Raw genomic sequence first — 19,220 nt, 5'->3', positions numbered from 1 at the left:
AAGTGTTCTATTTATTCTTTTGAAAGATAGATTTATATGTGAATCACTACTCATACTATTCATACGCGAGTCAATGAGTTTGACTCAAAAACTGCATAGTTAAATCGTGATAGTTGTTGTGGAAAATATCTCCTACTTATTAATAAAATTGAGTCATTATTCCTATTTTTAAAAATAATCATTAATCTCATTTGTAACTACACTAATGCAAATGATTGAACTATATGTGATCTTGTAGAGAAAAGTGTATTTCACATCATAATAAAATATCACTTATAGATATAAATCTTGTTAATTTGCTAAATTAAGAAAAATACATCTTAATAATATCATTAGAAAACTAATATAAAGGCTTTTAGAAACTCAGATTTTATACTAAACTTAGAATCAACAATAAAAACAATTTAGATCTAATAAATATAAAATAGGTTGTCAATTTTGTCTTCAATATAATTGTTGAATTATTTTGAATAATTGTGTTACCACATGGGGATATCTCGTTAATAAAGAATCTTGGGCAAGAATCATTTAGAGGTCTACTTTAAAAGAGTGTTTATGGCATGACACATTGAAGAATTCAGTAAAGGGAGAGATATTGAAAAGTATGCAACATAATTGGGAATAGTTTCATTTGTAAAACTAAAATGGGAAACTCAAATTGACAAAGAGAGTGTGAAATTTGTAAAATGAATTTAAATCTTGTAAGGGGAAACTTTCTTAGCTTATCGTATGCTTGAAAACCAATGCCAATGCAAATTGAATGAGTTAAATTATGCTCCTGAACCCAAAAAAATAATTCACAATTAATATTGAGGTCATAGTTCATATGTTGTTTGGACAAAATCAAATCAAATACTCAACATTTACTTGTACCTCTACATGATCTCCATAGTCATTCAATTCCCATGATACTCTATTGCTTTGAAATGATTGATTTTTTTTATGTAGTGAAAAGACATACTATAGTTTCAAGAAAATATTTCATAATTATGAAAATGAAACCTCTAATAAGAAAAATACCTTTACAAAGATGAGAATTATAAAACATAAAACATACATTTAGATTTACAAATGGCATTTAGATTTCAACACATCATAGCTTACAAAGTGACACTAAACTAATTTGAATCAAACATGATGTCATAAAATGGGTATTTCATCTTTTATAACTATAAGCCACAACTCATTTTATAGTCAAAGTTTGTTGTTTTAGTACTGTTAAAGCACTCCACTCAATGCATCAAATAAAAAAATAAAATAGGAACTTAAAAAATGAAACATTCAATTGTATATATCCAAAAGACAAAAATAAACTTGTAGAAAATTATAAACATACTTGTTCTCAATATTGTAAACTTCTAAAAATAGTCACCCTTCTAAAGAAACTGATCAAAATAAAATAGTTGAGTAAGCAAACCATCATAATATTTGTTGAAGTTGTAATTTTTTTTCCCTTTTTAATGACATAGACCTGTATTTTATTGTGGAACCATTTGAATTATTAAAAAAGGGGAAAATTGAGAAATTTAATTCTTAACATATCCCCTCACAATCTTATAAATTCCTAGAACCAATCAAACTACTACATTGATTAACATAAGATTATTGAACGAATATAAACCATCCAAATATTTGTTAAAGATACAAATCTTTGCTATATTCTAAATGATAGAGACCTTTATTTAATTGTAGAACTATTTGACTTAAAAAAGGGTTCATGGGCAACCTACTAAAACAAAATCAGACACTATCAGAGTAGAAATTTCTTTTAGATGGTTGGAGAGGCTTATAGGTACTGAAGAGTGGTAATCTTTCCAAGATCATGATTGATCCAAATAGTATTTCCTATCTCCTTGCATTTTTCACAATTTAATACATTAAATTTTAAACTTCATGACCATAAGCATTCTATCTTAAACTTAAGGGAAAAATAAAATAACATTACAAAATATTCTATGAATCATTTGGTAGGTAATATATGAAAGGGTTATGAAAGGGTCATGAATTAAAAAACTGAAACAAAAAATAAAAATATGCTAAGCTACCAAATATATTAAGGTTGAAAGAATTATAAATTGAAAAAAAGTTATAGCGAAAGAAAAATTTAAAAATATAATAAGTGACACATGCATTGTGCTTTCCCATAAGAGTTCACCTCATATTATATTAGGCCTTTTTGTTTCCTGAATCTGTTTTAGATAGTCATTTCATAATCAACTAGTGCAATTTTGAAGCCATTATTGCTCAAGCATAGAATTAATATGTCATTCTTGCTACATACTCTTCATAAATAGCATAATAATTCTTACTACTAACTACTATAATTGTTTATTATGATGTAGGTGTTTAATAGGTACAATTTCTTTTAGCATTTTGTATAAGCCAATGTGCAAATACTAATGTGGACCCTGAACATGGTTTTTCCAATGACTACTTTACACAATTAGAGCTAAAGACTGACAGTTTGGGGCTAGTTTCACAGTATGTTGAATCTTGATCAAGCTTTCTCATGCAACTTGGGTTTCTTCACATTGAAATTTTATGCCAAGCTAAGCATGGAAATCCATTCATATAGAATTGTGACTTGAGGCTTGAAGAGTTGTGTCACACTCATAATATTGAACTTACAAGTTTTATTTTTTTTTATTATGAGATCTTTTATTGACCAATCAAATAGAAAAATAATCACCAAGATAAGGAGAATATGATATTCAATATCAATATGGAGTACTGAGAACTTGGGTGAAGTATGCTAAAGACTAAAAACTAACATGATTACAAGCCAAATATTGTACCAAGTAGTAAGAGTTCTCTTTCTCATTTGTTGGTGAGAATGTGTTCAAGTTGGAGGAGCAATTGGAATCTTACAAGGTGTTGATGATTGAAGCCTTAACAAACTAAGAGATACACAACAAATAATCCCACTATTTTCTTGACCAAGGACATATATGGAGGGATGGACTAAGGTGTATTTGTAGGTGAAAGGAAGCTGAGAACTTAACTAGTAGACAATAAGGTTCAAAAATGATTTCCAAGAATGACTCACAAAATAAGTCACAATATGAAACATTTGCATTTGGTGGCATGAATTTGTAACTTAACACAATAGGCTAAGAAATTAACATGCACTATAAAATACTGATAAAAACACATGTATCCTAAAATATCTTCACAACATCAAAATATGCTACAAATTTTATACAAAACATAAAGATCCATATATTTCTAGGCAAATTTTCTTTTATCAACATCAATTATTAACGAGTTACATATAGATTTATAGAGTATCAAGAATGATGAAAAGTATGCAACTATTGAACAAAGTCTAAAAATGTCTTTCTTAAATGGTGTACTCTCAAAAAATCATCTAGTTGCAATATGTTGTTAGTTTAGCCAAGGAATAAAAAGTTTAGTTGAAAGTTAAAGCATACTACTATATAAGATTTTATTATAGCAGCTAGGTTGTATTTTATTTTTCAATTTAAACTTTTACTCTGAGGCAAAATTAACAACATATTTGATTTAGATGCTTAGTTGAGTGTACACTATTTAAGAAAGATATTTTCAAACTTTGTTTACCAATCTATACAATTGTTCAAATTTTCAATAAAATCTAATTACAGGTGTAAACAAAAATTACACAACCTTTGTCAGCATCCTCCATGCCTATGCCAAAATGGGATCTTCAAAGAGGGCATAAACATCCATCAAATAATATTCAAAAGAGAATTTTTGTTAGATATCATACTTGGCAATTTTGTGGTAGATACATGAAAAATGTGGAAGAATAGGGAAGGCACACAAGATAATCTAGTTTCTATGTTTATAATCAAATAAGAACTTAAACTCTACACTCCACAACCTTTACCATCATCACCACAACTAGCCAAAATGGGATACTTGAAATAGGACATGGATATCCATTAAAGTATAATGTAAACATATTTTTTTCAAATATTATAGCTGAAAATGTATGAAAGACATACACCAAAATATGGAAGAATGAAAAAGGAATGTGAAAATTTGATAAAATCCATCAAAGACAATCCATCTTATGGAACTCCATAAATTATCTTAACAAAATTCAAATGTGTTTGTAACATGCCCAAAATATGATACACGAGCATCTTAGGTTTGCTTGGTGACTTCTTTGGAGTTCATGGGAGGAGGTTCAATAGTTTCTTTGGAGGATGCTTGGACTAATACTCGGTCAAAGAAGGAGCAACACTTGGTCACTTTTGGGTTCAATATTGGCTAAGTAGGTCAGTCTTTGAAGGGAGATCAACATACTCTATGGAGCTCCACATGGTTTGTTGTGCTTGACATGTATTGGTTTTTTGGTGATGCATGGGAGTTTGTTGACACTCGACAGTCTGTTGGTATCGACTAGAGTTCTTGGTATATTTAATGCATGTAGCATGTGATCATGACATGGATTGATCTGGGAGTTTCTGTGGACCTATGTGTGGTCTTGTTTATCTTTTCTATGTGCATTTAATTACTGTCATAAACTTGGGGCTTATCTAAAGTATTTTCATGTGGTTATTATGTGTTAACTATAGGTTAACATGAGGGTTAACATTTTGTATTTAAATTTTTTTGTGAGCTGACTTGTGGCTTAAATATGCATTTAATGCAAGGGGTTTATTTAATTTTATAATTGCTAGGTTGACTTGTGGCTTAGTTAGGTATAAATAAAGGGTTTTGGGGAGTCTTTAGGCATTCATTGATGGAGTGATTTATTCATTCAAAGGAGTGATTCTATGGAGTAGCTGAAGGGCAATTTTTCTAGAGTCTTTGGATAGAGCACCAAATGTGAGGCAGTTTACAAAAAGTTTGTGGTGGAGTTATGAATTTGGAGAAGAGCTAGTGGCTGTAGTTTAGAAACAAGGAGGTTTCTTGGTGGCTTGTGAGCACAAGGTTGAGATCTTGGTGGTTTCTACCAGATTTTCTTTTATGTTATAGATCTGGGCTAGCTAGGATTGAGTTAGATCTTGAGGGATCTTGCAAAACTATTTTGTAATTGTTACATTGTATTTGGCCCTAACCTAGAAGGCCTTGCAACCAAGCATATTGCATGTAAACAATTATGTTTGTGAATATAGTGTTGTGATTTGGTATCGGATCTTGTATTTATGTTGCATTGTTGTTGTGTTTCCACTATGTGGTTATTTGCTAGGGGCTAGGACATCTCCTTTAGGGATTCTCCTACCTTGCACTACATCAAAATAACATCATGACATTACAAAATCTTTAAAATCTTTACAATACATGATGACACTATCTCATGTATTTTTATTGAAAATCCCATGTGCTTGCATTAGTATCATGCATGCTCCCAAATTATGTGCTATCAACCATGACAATCATATGTTCATTGTGCCTAGTGCAATCCTTATCTCATTCATTTTCCCTATCAAGTTTGGACACTTAATATTTCATGGCATTTGTGGAAATGTAGGTGTTTGGTTTAGGATACTTGATTTTCACCTTGCGTTCATACATTCAATCAAGTCCCTTTGTCAATAAAGAGTATTGCTAAATCCATCTTGTACGAGTCGAAATGGATGCACACTTGGATGGTCTAATCCAAAGTGGGATGATATGTTTTGAATTTTGACTTCATTTGACAAGTCAGGTTAACAAAATTTCAAATGAAACAAAGTGTTGCTAGATCAAATGTATTAGTCATTTCTTGAATCTCAATTTTTATTTCCAACTTTATTTTTTATCATTGCACTCTAATCATTGTTGTCTATCATCTATAAAAAGTTAAACACATTTTACAAATAAAAATTCAAAGAAACAAGAATAAAAATTATGAAAACATAATTATTATTTCATCTATTTATGTACCAAATGATCCTCCAATAGTTGACAATTTTCATTATCTCCAATTCCATCTAATTTAGTAATTTTCTACATTGATATTGCAACACATTTTTAAAAATTATTTCTAAAGAATCATATACCAAATGATTAGAGATGTTTATGGGGCATCTTTCTTCAATAGAATCAACTATAGTCGAAAGATAATCCAAGTCTACATGCAAATTATTATTACATAGACTCTCTCTCTCTCACTTGCTCTCTCACATTAAGTTCACCTTCATCACATGCTTGCACATGTATCCTTGTATTTAAAAGTTGCAAGAGCACATACATAGATTAGGTGATGAGATATACACCTCATATCAAAAATAGATATCACTTTCACTTGTTACTCATCCTATACAATCATTAAGAGAATTGAATGTAACACTCTCATCTGAAAATTTGCAATGCTCAAACCCAAGATGTATTTTCAATCTTCTCAATTTGAAAGTTCCTATAGAAACCATGTTTTTTTCTAATTTGTAACCACCAATAATATACATAAACATGTGTTGTTAGTTGATGTACCAACCAATCAACATGATGGTTTGTAGCATGCTCAACTACTTTTAAGAATCACCTTTTCAAGTGTGAGTGGTGTGACTCTATGGCTCTATTTGTTTCTTGGCCTACATGCTTTACTGTATGGAAACATCTAGGCCACATACTCAATCTTTCAAAACATTGACTCTAAAAATATTCAATGAATGAGGGTTGTGTATCTTTAAACTCTTCAATAAACATGTGAACACCATTCCTTGTTGAATCTTCATTTACTAAATGATGCATGATATATCTGAGTCTATCAAACATTTCACATCTAATTGCATTATCTTTTGCCTTTGCAATTAATTTTTTCAACCATGCATGTCTAACATGCCAAGAACATAGATATACATGTATCGCATTAAAATACTTCTCTGCATCATATGTATATACATTTAGTCATTGGTTTCATACACTATTGAAAAGATGTATTTACTTTCCTTTATAAGAGAAGATCATAAAATAAATAATGCAAACTAGCCTATTTGATCAAGTACTGCTCTTCTACCAATGACAAAGGTATGCTCTGATACCACTTGATGAAGTATTGCTCTTCTACCAATGACAAAGGTATGCTATCATACCACTTGATGGGGACACAACCCAAGCACAGAATGGACACAACAGGAAAAGGGAAATTGTATTACTATGAAAATAAGCTAGTAAATTCGGTACAAAGAAAATAGATTTCATGACATGCCCTATGGGCTTACAATAACATAAATCTGGAGATAATTTCTCCTTTCAGTACCTCCTCTCAAATTCCACTCCGAACTGCCTTTTACAATGCCAAAAATGTCCTTAAATAGACCCCGGAGGGTTAAGGACTAGGAATACATTCTAGAAAGTGCTAGTAGGCATCCACCAACCAAGTAGAAGGCTCCAGAAGCCGCGTTAGAAGTTGGTCCAAATCTAGAAGAATCCAAAAATGGTAACCGAGTTTTCCAGAGATATAACTTTTGAACTGTAGCTCCGATTGATGAACCGTTTACATTTTCAAAAAGCTCTCGAAGCGCTCTATAGCCCTATGAACCAGCTTTGCTCATCCCCCATTTTTTGGCCCTTTTTGAGGTCATTTAATGCCCCTAATCTGACTTTGAAGAATTCTTAGGAGGTCTCCAAAACTTGAAAGATTGCGATAACTTTCAAACCATGGGGCCTTTTGACCTGATTCTTTTTCTGGAATGCTCTAAATTACAATTACATTCATCTAGCCAATTTACACCTCCTAGTTCACCAAAATGATGGCTCAATTACATACTCCTATTTTTTTTTGCATTTACATGTATCCCAAGTTGTTCAAATACTCTATCCTAGAACACTAATAGCGGAACTGTGAGAGTTGGAACCTTTATTTGACCCAAATGAGTATCCAGAAATGAAAACACATGAAACAGAAACTAAGTCTAAGTACTTTTTTTTTGGGTGAGATAGGATTGCCCTTATACCTCTGGATGCTCCTGCATCAGAAACCCAGGGTAGATTGAAAAGTGACCCTATCACTTTATGAATGGTAGAGGAAATCCCAAGTGGGAACCCTTAGCTACCGAAATCTAGGTTGAGTCCTCTATCGGCCGTCCTTTCTACTTGACCAAATACTCTTCATACTACCTATTTCTGGTGCTCCTACCCACACGATGATCTAGAATGTCTTCTATCTCCTCCTTAGAAGCAAGAATTGGACATGGCTCTAACACCAGCTCCTCATCTGCACCATCATCATGATACTCTATTAAGTCTGCAATGTTGAAAATAGGAGAAATGTGAACACCATCTGGAAGCTCCACCTCATATGCATTTCCTGAGTTATGTTTCTTCAAATTTTTGTAGGGGCCAAATTTCTTCGTTTTCAGCTTGTTGTAAGTACCGGCTGGAAATCTTTTTTTTCATAAGTGTACCATGACTATATCCCCTAGTTGGAATTCTATATCTCTTCTCCTTTGATCAGCCCTAGCTTTATACTCTTGATTCATCTTGGTAATGTGTTCTTGAACCTCCTCATGTAGATGCTTGATATGTTCAGCAAATTCTTCAGCTTCAGCACTTGTCCTTTCCCCTTGCTCTATCTTCCTCAATTCTGGCGCAATCCTTAGGCTACTTCCATATACAATGTGGAATGGTGATCTACCAGTACTCCTATTTATAGAGTTATTATAAGCAAACTCGGCTTGTGGTAGAATCAAATCCCACCCCTTGGGCTTATCCCCAACTAAACATCTTAGCAAATTGCCCAGACTTCTGTTTACCACTTCTGTTTGGCTGTCAGTCTGTGGGTTATGTGTGGAACTGAATTTCAAGTCTGTCCTCAACTTTTTCCGCAATGTCCTCCAGAAATACCCCACAAATTTAGTATCTCTGTTAGAAACTATACTCCTTGAAAGACCATGTAGTCTTACCACCTCTCTGAAAAATAAGTCTGTAATATGGACAGCATCATGAGTTTTGTGGCATGGAATGAAATGTGCCATTTTGGAGAACCTATCAACCACCACAAATACTGAGTCATTACCCCTTGGTGTCCTTGAAAATCCAAGAACAAAATCCATACTTATGTCCTCTCATGGCTTTGATGGAACGAGCAATGGCTGATATAGTCCAGTATTGTGGCTAAATCTCTTGGCAACTTGACAAACCTGGCAACTTTGTACAAACTTCTTCACATCCTATGAAATCTGAGGCCAAAAATAATGTTCTCTAAGAATGAAAATGGTCTTATCTTGACCAAAATGTCTTGCCATCCCTCCGCAGTGTTTCTCCTTAATCAGATTTTCCCTCATGGAACTCCTTGGAATGCACAATTGACTACCCTTGAATAACATGCCATCCTGAATCAAATAGTCTAACCACTTGGTTCTATCTATAGCAACAGGCTCTTTACAAGCTTTCCATGCTTCAGAAAAATTAGGATCCTCAGGGTACAAATTCTTGAGTTCATCAAACCCAACTACTTCAACCTGCATTACTGTAAGCAACAACTGTCTCCTACTTAGTGCATCTGCAACCCTGTTAGATTTTCCACTTCTATGCTTCAACACAAATGTATAACTCTGCAAGAACTCTGCCCACTTCATATGCCTTTGATTCAATTTACCTTGGCTATTTAGGTATTGTAATGCCTGGTGATCAGTATACAAAAAAAATTCCTTTGGCAATAAATAATGCCTCCATTTCTTTAAGGTCTGAACTATTGCATAGAACTCTTGATCATAAACAAAATACTTCTTCTTTGCATCATTCAATTTTTCACTAAAATATGCAATAGGCTTACCTTCTTGGCTCAATACAGCCCCAATAGCACTGCCACTAGCATCACAATCCACCTGGAACACCTTTCTAAAATCTGGAAGTGCCAACACAGGTTGTTCTGTCACCTTCTTCTTCAGCAATTCAAAACTTCTCGCAGTTGCTGCAGTCTATTTGAACTCTTTTCTATCCCCTCTTATTGTGTCAGTTAGGGGTGCACATATGCCACTAAAACTCTTAATAAATTCCTGTAAAAACTAACCAGACCATGAAATGATCTTACCTCAGTAGCAGACCTTGGAGTAGGCCATTCCAAGATGGCTTTTACCTTCTCTGGATCCATTTTGAGACCTTTAGGTGATATATAAAAATCCCAAATAGACTAACTCCCTTTTTGCAAAGATACACTTCTTCAAATTAATTAACAGTTTCTCTTCCCTTAACCTTTCAAGGACACTACAAATATGCAATAAATGTTCTTCCAAAGTCTTGTTGAAAATTAAAATATCATCCAAAAAGACAATAACAAATTTTCCCAAGAACTTCTTAAGTACCTCATTCATAAGTTGCATGAAGGTGCTTGGGGCGTTTGTCAATCCAAAGGGCATGACTAACCACTCATAAAGACCCTCCTTGGTCTTGAAGACCATTTTCCACTCATCTCGTTCTTGAATCCGTATCTGATGATAACCACTCTTGAGATCTATCTTTGTGAAGTACTGAACTCCACTCAAGCAGTCCATAAGATCATCCATTCTTGGCAAATGAAACTGATATTTGATGGTTATCCTATTTATAACTCGAGAGTCTGTACACATCCTCCACTCTCCATCCTTTTTTGGTGCCAATACTGTAGGTACTGCACATGGACTCAGGCTCTCCCAAATCAAGCCCTTCCTTAATAGCTCCTAAACTTGTCTATTTAGCTCCTCTATTTCAATAGGAGTCATCTTGTGAGTAGCCTTGTTAGGCAAACTAGCTCCTGGAATTAGATCTATCTAATGACTGATTTGCCTTACTGGTGGCAATCCTTCTGAAACATTATCAGAGATAATATCTCCAAACTCACCTAGTAGATTTGAGACTTCAATGGTATTTCACTACTACCTTCTTTTTCTTTCCTAGGAATCAAAGCATAGCACATACGCTGATGTTTCATTCCATCTAAAAACTTTCTTCCATCAACAAGACAAATCCTAGCACTGCTACATACCTTTTCACCTTCCTTTTTCATGGGCTTCAGTTTGAGGCGAACTCCATCCTTTGTTAGAGAGTATGTGTTTGCATGACCATCATGTACTACATGTCTATCAAACTGCCATGGTCTACCCAACAATAGATGGCAAACATCCATTGGAATAACATCATAGAGAACTTCATCATGGTAAATCCCAATTTTGAATTTCATGAGACATTGTTCACTTACCAGGACCTTATGATCATCTTTTACCCAAGCAATCTGATAGGGATAGGATGTCTCTCCCTCTTGAGCTTCATCTTAGAGACCATCTCTTCTGATACCAAGTTATTAGTGCTACCACCATTAATGATCACGTCACAACATTTATCCTCACACTTGTATTTGGTATGGAACAAACTCCTCATTTGTCCTAGTTTAATCTCACCACTTAGTAGGACCCTTTCATTCAACAAGGTCTCTCCTCTTTCTGCATCCTCTAAATGTGATGATTGTGCATCCTCATCCACATGAGCAACCCTAGCTTGGCCCTTAGCTCTCCTATTTGTCCTTCCTTGCCATTGAGGGCATTCAAAGGCATGATGAGATTCTTCATTGCAATGGAAATAGGTACCATGAAAGCCTCCTCTTCCTTGTCCACGTCCTCTACCTCTTCCTCTCTGATTTCCAAAGTCTTGATCATGGGAGAGTTTGAAACCCTCGTTCCTTTGGTTCCTGATAGTACCCACATCTTCATTTTTCTTTTGGGTTTCATTTCAACCTCCAGATGACCTATTGCTTCCCCTTCCTCCTTGACCATGCCCTCTTTATCTCCCTTCAAACCTCTTATTCAACTTCTCTTCAACTCATAGGGAAAACTGGTATGCCTCTTCAATGCTGGTCATTCTTACCAAACTTAATTCCTCCTTGATGCTAGGTCGCAACCCACCAATATAATGAGCAACCTTCTCCTTATTTGCTTATGCATGCCCTGCTTTAATCAAAAGTCAATAAAACTCCTCTGTATATTCTTGGACTGATCTTCTTGCTTTCTTTAGCCCATGCATCTTCTTAAAAAAATCAAGCTCGTAGACCACATGAATGAACTGCTTCTTCAATTTGTCCACCATGCGATCCCACCTTATGATCTTCTCCTTTCCTCTTCTATTTCTTCCCAATTGAACCTCTTGCCACCAAATTTTGGCATGGCCTTTTAGTTTGGTCTTTGTAAACTTAACCCTATCTGGGTCCCTAATATCCTCATACTCAAAGTATTCCTCTAGTTCATTGATCCAGTCGATCAACTCATCTGGTTTCAGATTTCCTGAAAATACACCCACATCAATTGTAGGTCTTTTCCCAAATTTAGTAATGGCCCTAAAAAGCCTTTCCTCTGCCTGATTTAGAACTTCTCTGTCAAATTCCCCTTCTACTCCAATTTCTTCTTCTTCATTGTCATCCTCACTGTCATCACCTACGGCAACATTTGTTCCTCTACGGAGCTCCTCCTGCAATGCTTGTACTTGCCTTTGGAGGGCTCTAACCTCCTCAGGATTAATAACTCTAGCCCTTCCACCACACTCTCTTCGTGGAGGCATCTTCTTAACTCAAACCCACAACTACACAGTCCTGGTGCAAATTGCCTCACAGTCGGCGCTTTGTCTACACACTCAGGAAAACCAGCTCTGATACCACTTGATTAAGTATTGCTCTTCTGCCAATGACAAAGGTATGCTCTGATACCACTTGATGAAGTACTGCTCTTCTACCAATGAAAAAGGTATGCTCTGATACCACTTGATGGGGACACAACCCAAGCATAGAATGGACACAACAAGAAAAGTGAAATTGTATTAACTATGAAAATAAGCTAGTACATTCAGTACAAAGAAAATAGACTTCATAACTTGCCCTATGGGCTTACAATAACATAAATCTAGAGATAATTTCTCCTTTTAGTACCTCCTCTCAAACTCCACTCCGAATTGCCTTTTACAATCCCAAAAATGTCCTTAAATAGATCCCAAAGGGTTAAGGACTAGGAATATATTCTAGAAAGTGCTAGTAGGCATCCACCGACCAAGTAGAAGGCTCCAGAAGCTGTGTTAGAAGTTGGTGCAAATCTAGAAGAATCCAAAAATAGTAACTAAACTTTCAAGAGGCATAACTTTTGAACCGTAGCTTCGATCGACGAACCGTTTACATTTTTGAAAAGCTCTCGAAGCGCTCTATAGCCCTTGGACCAGCTTCGCTCATCCCCCATTTTTTGGCCCTTTTCAAGGTCATTTAATGCCCCTAACCTGACTTTGAAGCATTCTTAGGAGGTCTCCAAAACCCAAAAAATTGTGATAACTTTCAAACCATGGGGCCTTTTGACCTGATTCTTTTTCTAGAATGCTCTAAATTACAATTACATTCATCTGGCCAATTTACACCTCCTAGTTTACCAAAATGATGGCTCAATTACATACTCCTATTTTTTTGGCAATTACACGTATCCCAAGGTGTTCAAATACTCTATCCTAGAACACTGATAGTGGAACTGTGAGAGTTGGAACCTTTATTTGACCCAAATGGGTGTCCAAAAATGAAAACACATGAAACAGAAACTAAGTCTAAGTGCCTTTTTTTTTGGGTGACACAAGATTGCCCTTATACCTCTGGATGCTCCTGCATCACTATTAGAAGAAATAAGAAATTGAAAACTTTCAATGCAACTTGAGCCTACAAAGACATGACAGATAAATTATAGTTATATTGGATAACATAGGCAATGAGTGATATTGCTGTTATAGAAGTGGGAAAGACTATTTGGTAAGAAAGGTTTGCCATAATAGAGGCATTAAAGAGTGCGATTCAAAAAAGTAAAGATTAAAAATAAGGTGAAATCATTTTCATGTGACTAAGAAAATGAGAAAAAATAGTGTTGTTAACTACAATGACTAGGTTCTGAGACACAGTGCAGAGGTTATATAGAAATCAACTTATTTAATCAAGAATTAGGACACATCCATAGGGCAATTAGCCTAAATATTATTATTGCCACGGAAGCCTTGAATCAATATATAATTAGAAATTCAAACCAATATACCAACTAGTCTATTAATCAACAATTAGGACACATCAATAGGGCAATCAGCCTAAATATTGCATTAGTACTCAATGTAAGGAGTATTTTTAGAAATAGAAATGACTAAATTGCGAACTGTAAATCTGGTGACTTGTGAAAAAGATTTCTTGTGCCAAATATGGATGTGTTTGAAATTCTCATTTTTATTGCTATGAGAAAACAGGTAGAAAAAGAGGAGTTACCAAAAGGGGAAAATGGTGAAAACAAATTGATAGAGGTATGATAAATGTGTTTCAATCATTGTTTTGTCACTAATTTCAAACCTGCTATTCTTATTGCTTATATGTTTTAAGTACTATCACTTGTTTGATTGATGGAGATTATTTGATCAAATGATGTAATAATAGCACCTAGAGGAAAGGTTGAGTTAGGAGTACACAAATCAGCTAAGATAGTGATATCATAGTGCATTGATAATCTACTTATGGTTGCAAAGGTTGGTTACATTAAGCAAGTTTAGAAGAACAAGTTAAAAAAAGTTTATCTACCAAGCTTGACCGAGTGCACAGTAGGTACCAAGCAAAGTTAGTGCAAGCCAAGAAGAAAATCAATTGTAGCTGAGTAAAAGTCTATTTTAGTGTAAGCCAAGTAAAATAGTTGATGCCGAGGACTAGTAAACTTTAGTTTGTGATGGGTGTTTTTAGAATGGATTCCAAGAAATGCAGTATGTGTGGAGCATCAGAAGCTAGTTTGTGCTAAGTGTTAGCATTATTAGAAAGATTGTGAATTCAATGGATCTGAGCTAATAAGTTTTTTTCCTTAGATTGTGTGAACCATGTGGAAGATAAGGTAAATGAGGTGGTGGCATAGAATTCATGATAAACCATTTTGAAGTGAATTCAAAGAGGATTGAAGGAGGAGTTTCTAGAAGGGAATGGAATGAAATAAGGGGTAGATTTATTGAATCCTACCTAGTTTGTCCTAACCCTAAATTGGGCGATGGAGGATTAACAAAAAAAATCTTATTTCTCTATTTCTAGAGATAGCTGGTCAAGAAGCAAGGTTTTCATGTGCGAGAACCTAAGGAAGACAAGAAGTCTAGGGTATTTCTTCATTTAGTGACCTAAGTCAAGAGTTTGCATTGATAAGTTAAGTAAGAAGGCTAAAGGGTATGGATGCTTGAAGGGTGAACAAGCTATTAAAGTTGAAGTGTGTGAAAGCCAAGTAGAATGGAGGAATGAAACAAAGATCTATAATTTGCAAATGGAGTTCTAAGTTGTTATCAGATCAAGCCTTACTATTACTTTCTAATAATTGTATTAGTCTAGGGTAAATTGTTTCAATTAAGGTTGACCTAACAGTCATTTGTAAATCCTTTAACAAGGTGACATCCCAAATGGATGGTCTAAAGTCCTCTAATAAGGCTCACTCCTAATAGGGTGATTGAAATCCTTTAACTATATCACATTTAATGGTGTGTATTGTAACCTTTAATAGGGTTGGCCTTTTATAGGGCATCACTTCAGAACAATGAAAAAGAGTAGCATGTTACTGGTGGTTTTTCCCAAATTGGGTTTCCATTTAAATCATTGTGTCAAGTGTGTTATTGAATTTTTTTATGTTTCATGTTTATATTTTTGTAAATTATTTGATAGTGACCTATAAGTTTTAAGTGATTGCATAATCTTATGGATGCATGAGTGATGATAAATGTTTTATGGGTTCACTACACTGTGAAAGTTTTATTTGTACATCTAGACCTTCAATAATTGATTCACCCCCCCTCCCAATTATTCTAAAGAATTCCAATAGAAAAAAGGGAGGAAGTGGAAATAGAAATTGAAGGTTTGTTGTGATGACCAGGATTGAAGAGATTCATATGCAAGCTCTAAGCTCCAGCATTACATAAGGGAATATTATATCATGGATTAAGTTGGAGGGGGAGAGTGTTGTTGTGGTTGAATCTAACAAGGTTGATGTGGATGTGGATGTGGAAGTATTCTATGATGGGATTTTCACTGCCATTGTTTTGGGCAAAGGAGAATTCACTCTCGTGGGAGCTTCCATTTATTGAAAGATATCTCTTTAGAGAAGTAGTATGAAACTCTACATCATTTGGAAAATGCTATAAAAGGTGGATATAATAGCTTAAGTTTACCCTGTGGCTGCCATTGTGGTCAAATTGTTTTGTAGTCTACAATTTAATGAAAAAAGCCAAATTTAATCTAAAATTAATAAAATTAATAAATTAGAGAGAAAACCAAATAGGCATGGTGACAATGATGTAAATATGGTTATCATGTCAAAACAACAGTCATATGTTATTAAAGGATAGTCATATATTGACAAAGGGTAGTAATACATTAAATAATGAATCAATCAATTTCATAACTTAAAATTATTGTTGTACTATCAAAATAGTAGGAAGGATAGAAGAGTGATGCAAATGAAACAAATGATTATAGTGATGATAAATAGTGAATGGTATCAAAAAATCAAGGTTTAAAAAAAGCTCTACATAATTCTTTGTAGAAGAAAGGCATTAAATCAAAGAAAAATTATTGAGATATAAATATGTATCACAATATAGTATCTCATGTTGAAGGAAAATTCTATTAATGTCCCAAAATTATGATAAGTGGTTTGCACATTCATAGTATGGTACTAAAATATAGTATTTACATAAAAAATATGTTTTTGATGAAAATAGAAATACCTGATAGCTTTGATCTCAGCACTAGCATCATCCACCATGAATGTGTTTAATCTTGATTCAATATTCTTCAAATAAACCTATTGGAGAAGTATATGTATCCAATATACAATATCGTATGCACAAGCCTCAACATAATGATCCATGCCACAGGCAACCCAATATGATTTGAATCAAACGCAGGGATTGTATGTAATTGAAACTATCATAAGGCATGTTGTTTAATATATCAATACTATATTTTTCTTGAATGTAAAAATATTGAGCTCAATTCTATAATAAAATAATAATAGCATACCTTCATTGCATTCGTACCAAACATAGAATGCATTTCCAATATGTTATTATGGCCATAATGGAGCATCTAGTCAAGTTGCTATGGTAACTGAATTCCCAAAACAAATGGAATATGGTCATCTCCATCAGCAATAGTGGCATTGTATTGTTGATAAGAAAACCACTTATCAGGATTTGCCAAAACCCATTATTGCATTTAATAGGCATCATTACTATCTAACACATATCTTAATGTCTTCATTTTACAATCAATATTTGAAATATCATCCATGGTAAGAAAATCATCCCTACAAGATAAACCCTCAGACATCGGCATCTTTTTTTGCACCATTTGCTTATGTTTTTGATGCACTACATCTGTGGGCATGCAAACTAATAGTAGTTATTGTACCCATTATTGCAGTTGTTTGCTAATATATATAGTGCAAAAAAGGACGATGTTCCTAAAAAATCATAGTTTATCTGACCATGACAAGGTTTCCCTTCACTATCCACATGTTAAGCTCAGTGATACCATATTAACACATGGTTTGGATTATGAACCATGATTCATGTGCTAAAATGATAGATACAACCAAATTGTGTATATTTATTACCAAGTCTACTACCCTTCCCCTTTTTAGGCACTAAAAAGGGATCATAAGTTGTTACATTTTTTCCCCTATAGTCATTTGGTCCATACACACACCAGTACCTATTAAATTCAACAAGAACATTCAAACTTTTAGGTATAGTTAACCATCCATTAGAGACATTATTTTCATTTAACAATTTATGGTAACTAGTACATTATCCTTATTCATGCATGTTCTATGTTAATAAGCTATTAATTATAATTTTTATATCCAAATTAAGAGGCTTCTTCTTTTTATGAATTTTTTGAAAGAAGGTTGGGTATTGTAGAACAAGAATTAGTATGCAAAGAACATTAACAAATAAAGTAAACATTCACAAACCAAAAACTAAATTCACATATATGCTTAGACAAAGGAAGAAAACAAGAAGTGCAAACCTCCCAAGAAAAAGAACTCCATGCTTTCTTGATTCTGTAGACGTGTCCTTTTGCTGTGGATGTATGCTCAAGATGCTCAAAAGCTGCTTCAATGGAGATGGGTAATGGCAAATTGATAGCTTTGTGAGCTCTCAATTTGGCATTATAAGGGTATGGTTGATGGATTTGGTTCTCAAAATAGCATGGTAACTTTAGCTCAAAGATTGTTGATGAAATGGCTTGGGATGGGATTCAATTTATAGGCTAAGGGGTAGAGGGATGGAGGGCTTAGATGCAAGGATGGATGAAGGCTTAAGGAGGGCTAGGATGCACTCAAAGGAGAGCACATGGATTGTGCTTGTTTAGCACCAATGGGAAGGTGACACTTGTCACAAGGAGGATGAGTGTGAGAGGATAGGGTAAAGGGTTGGTTAAAGGCATGATGAGTGGGGTTGAGTATGTAAGAGGGATGTAAGAGGAATGAGTGTGGAAGAGGGAAGAGTGTGGAAGATGGGTGTAAGAGTCATGAGTGGGCTTGTAAGAGTCTTTTATGTTTTGTAAGAGCACTCATGACTTAGTGGTTGGGTTTTTTGAGGGGAGACTTTGGTTTGGATTAGGAAAGTCTTAAACTTGTTTAAGGAATGTGACAACATTAGGGGGTGGATTAGGTTTGGGTTTAGGATTATATTAGGGATGTTAGAGATGTGCAAGTGGATGGCATTAATGAAGGTGGGTGAGTTAGTGGCTAAGCTTGGTTAGTATGGGTGGATGGGGTGGATTAGGCTAAATGGAGGTTTAGAGATAGGTTAGGGGTTTTTGAATTTGAGGATTTCATTTATCAAATAGATTTATTTAATAAATGGGGATTTTTGGAATTAGACAGGAGAAAAGGATTTAATTGATAAATAATAGATTACTTGATTTATCAATTAGGACTATAGATGATTAATTAAATTAATCAACTAGGGGATGACAAAGGATTAATTAAATAGAAATTTAATTAATAATGCCTTTTTAGATAACTAAATAGGATTACTGAAATAGTGTAATCAAATTTAGGTGTCTATAGGTATGACTCCCCTGAGCTTTCTCCCTCAATAAAATCATTCAATCTATTGGCCTCAATCCAAGTTGAAAATAATTTTGAGCTTTTATAGAATATTTCTCCAAGGAGAGATATTTGTACAAAATATTTCCATGATGAGGTAGCTGAATGAATTCATCCATAATGTGAGACCAACTAACATCCATCTAGTAGAACAAAAACTAGAATTTAAAAGGGAGATGTCCACACATGATATAATAAACA

Source organism: Cupressus sempervirens, chromosome 9, assembly GCF_028749045.1.
Source record: "Cupressus sempervirens isolate cs-2001-9-10 chromosome 9, ASM2874904v1, whole genome shotgun sequence".
NCBI classification, from domain to species: Eukaryota; Viridiplantae; Streptophyta; class Pinopsida; order Cupressales; family Cupressaceae; genus Cupressus; species Cupressus sempervirens.
The sequence above is the reverse complement of the archived record's forward strand: the minus strand, read 5'-3'. Positions refer to the sequence as shown.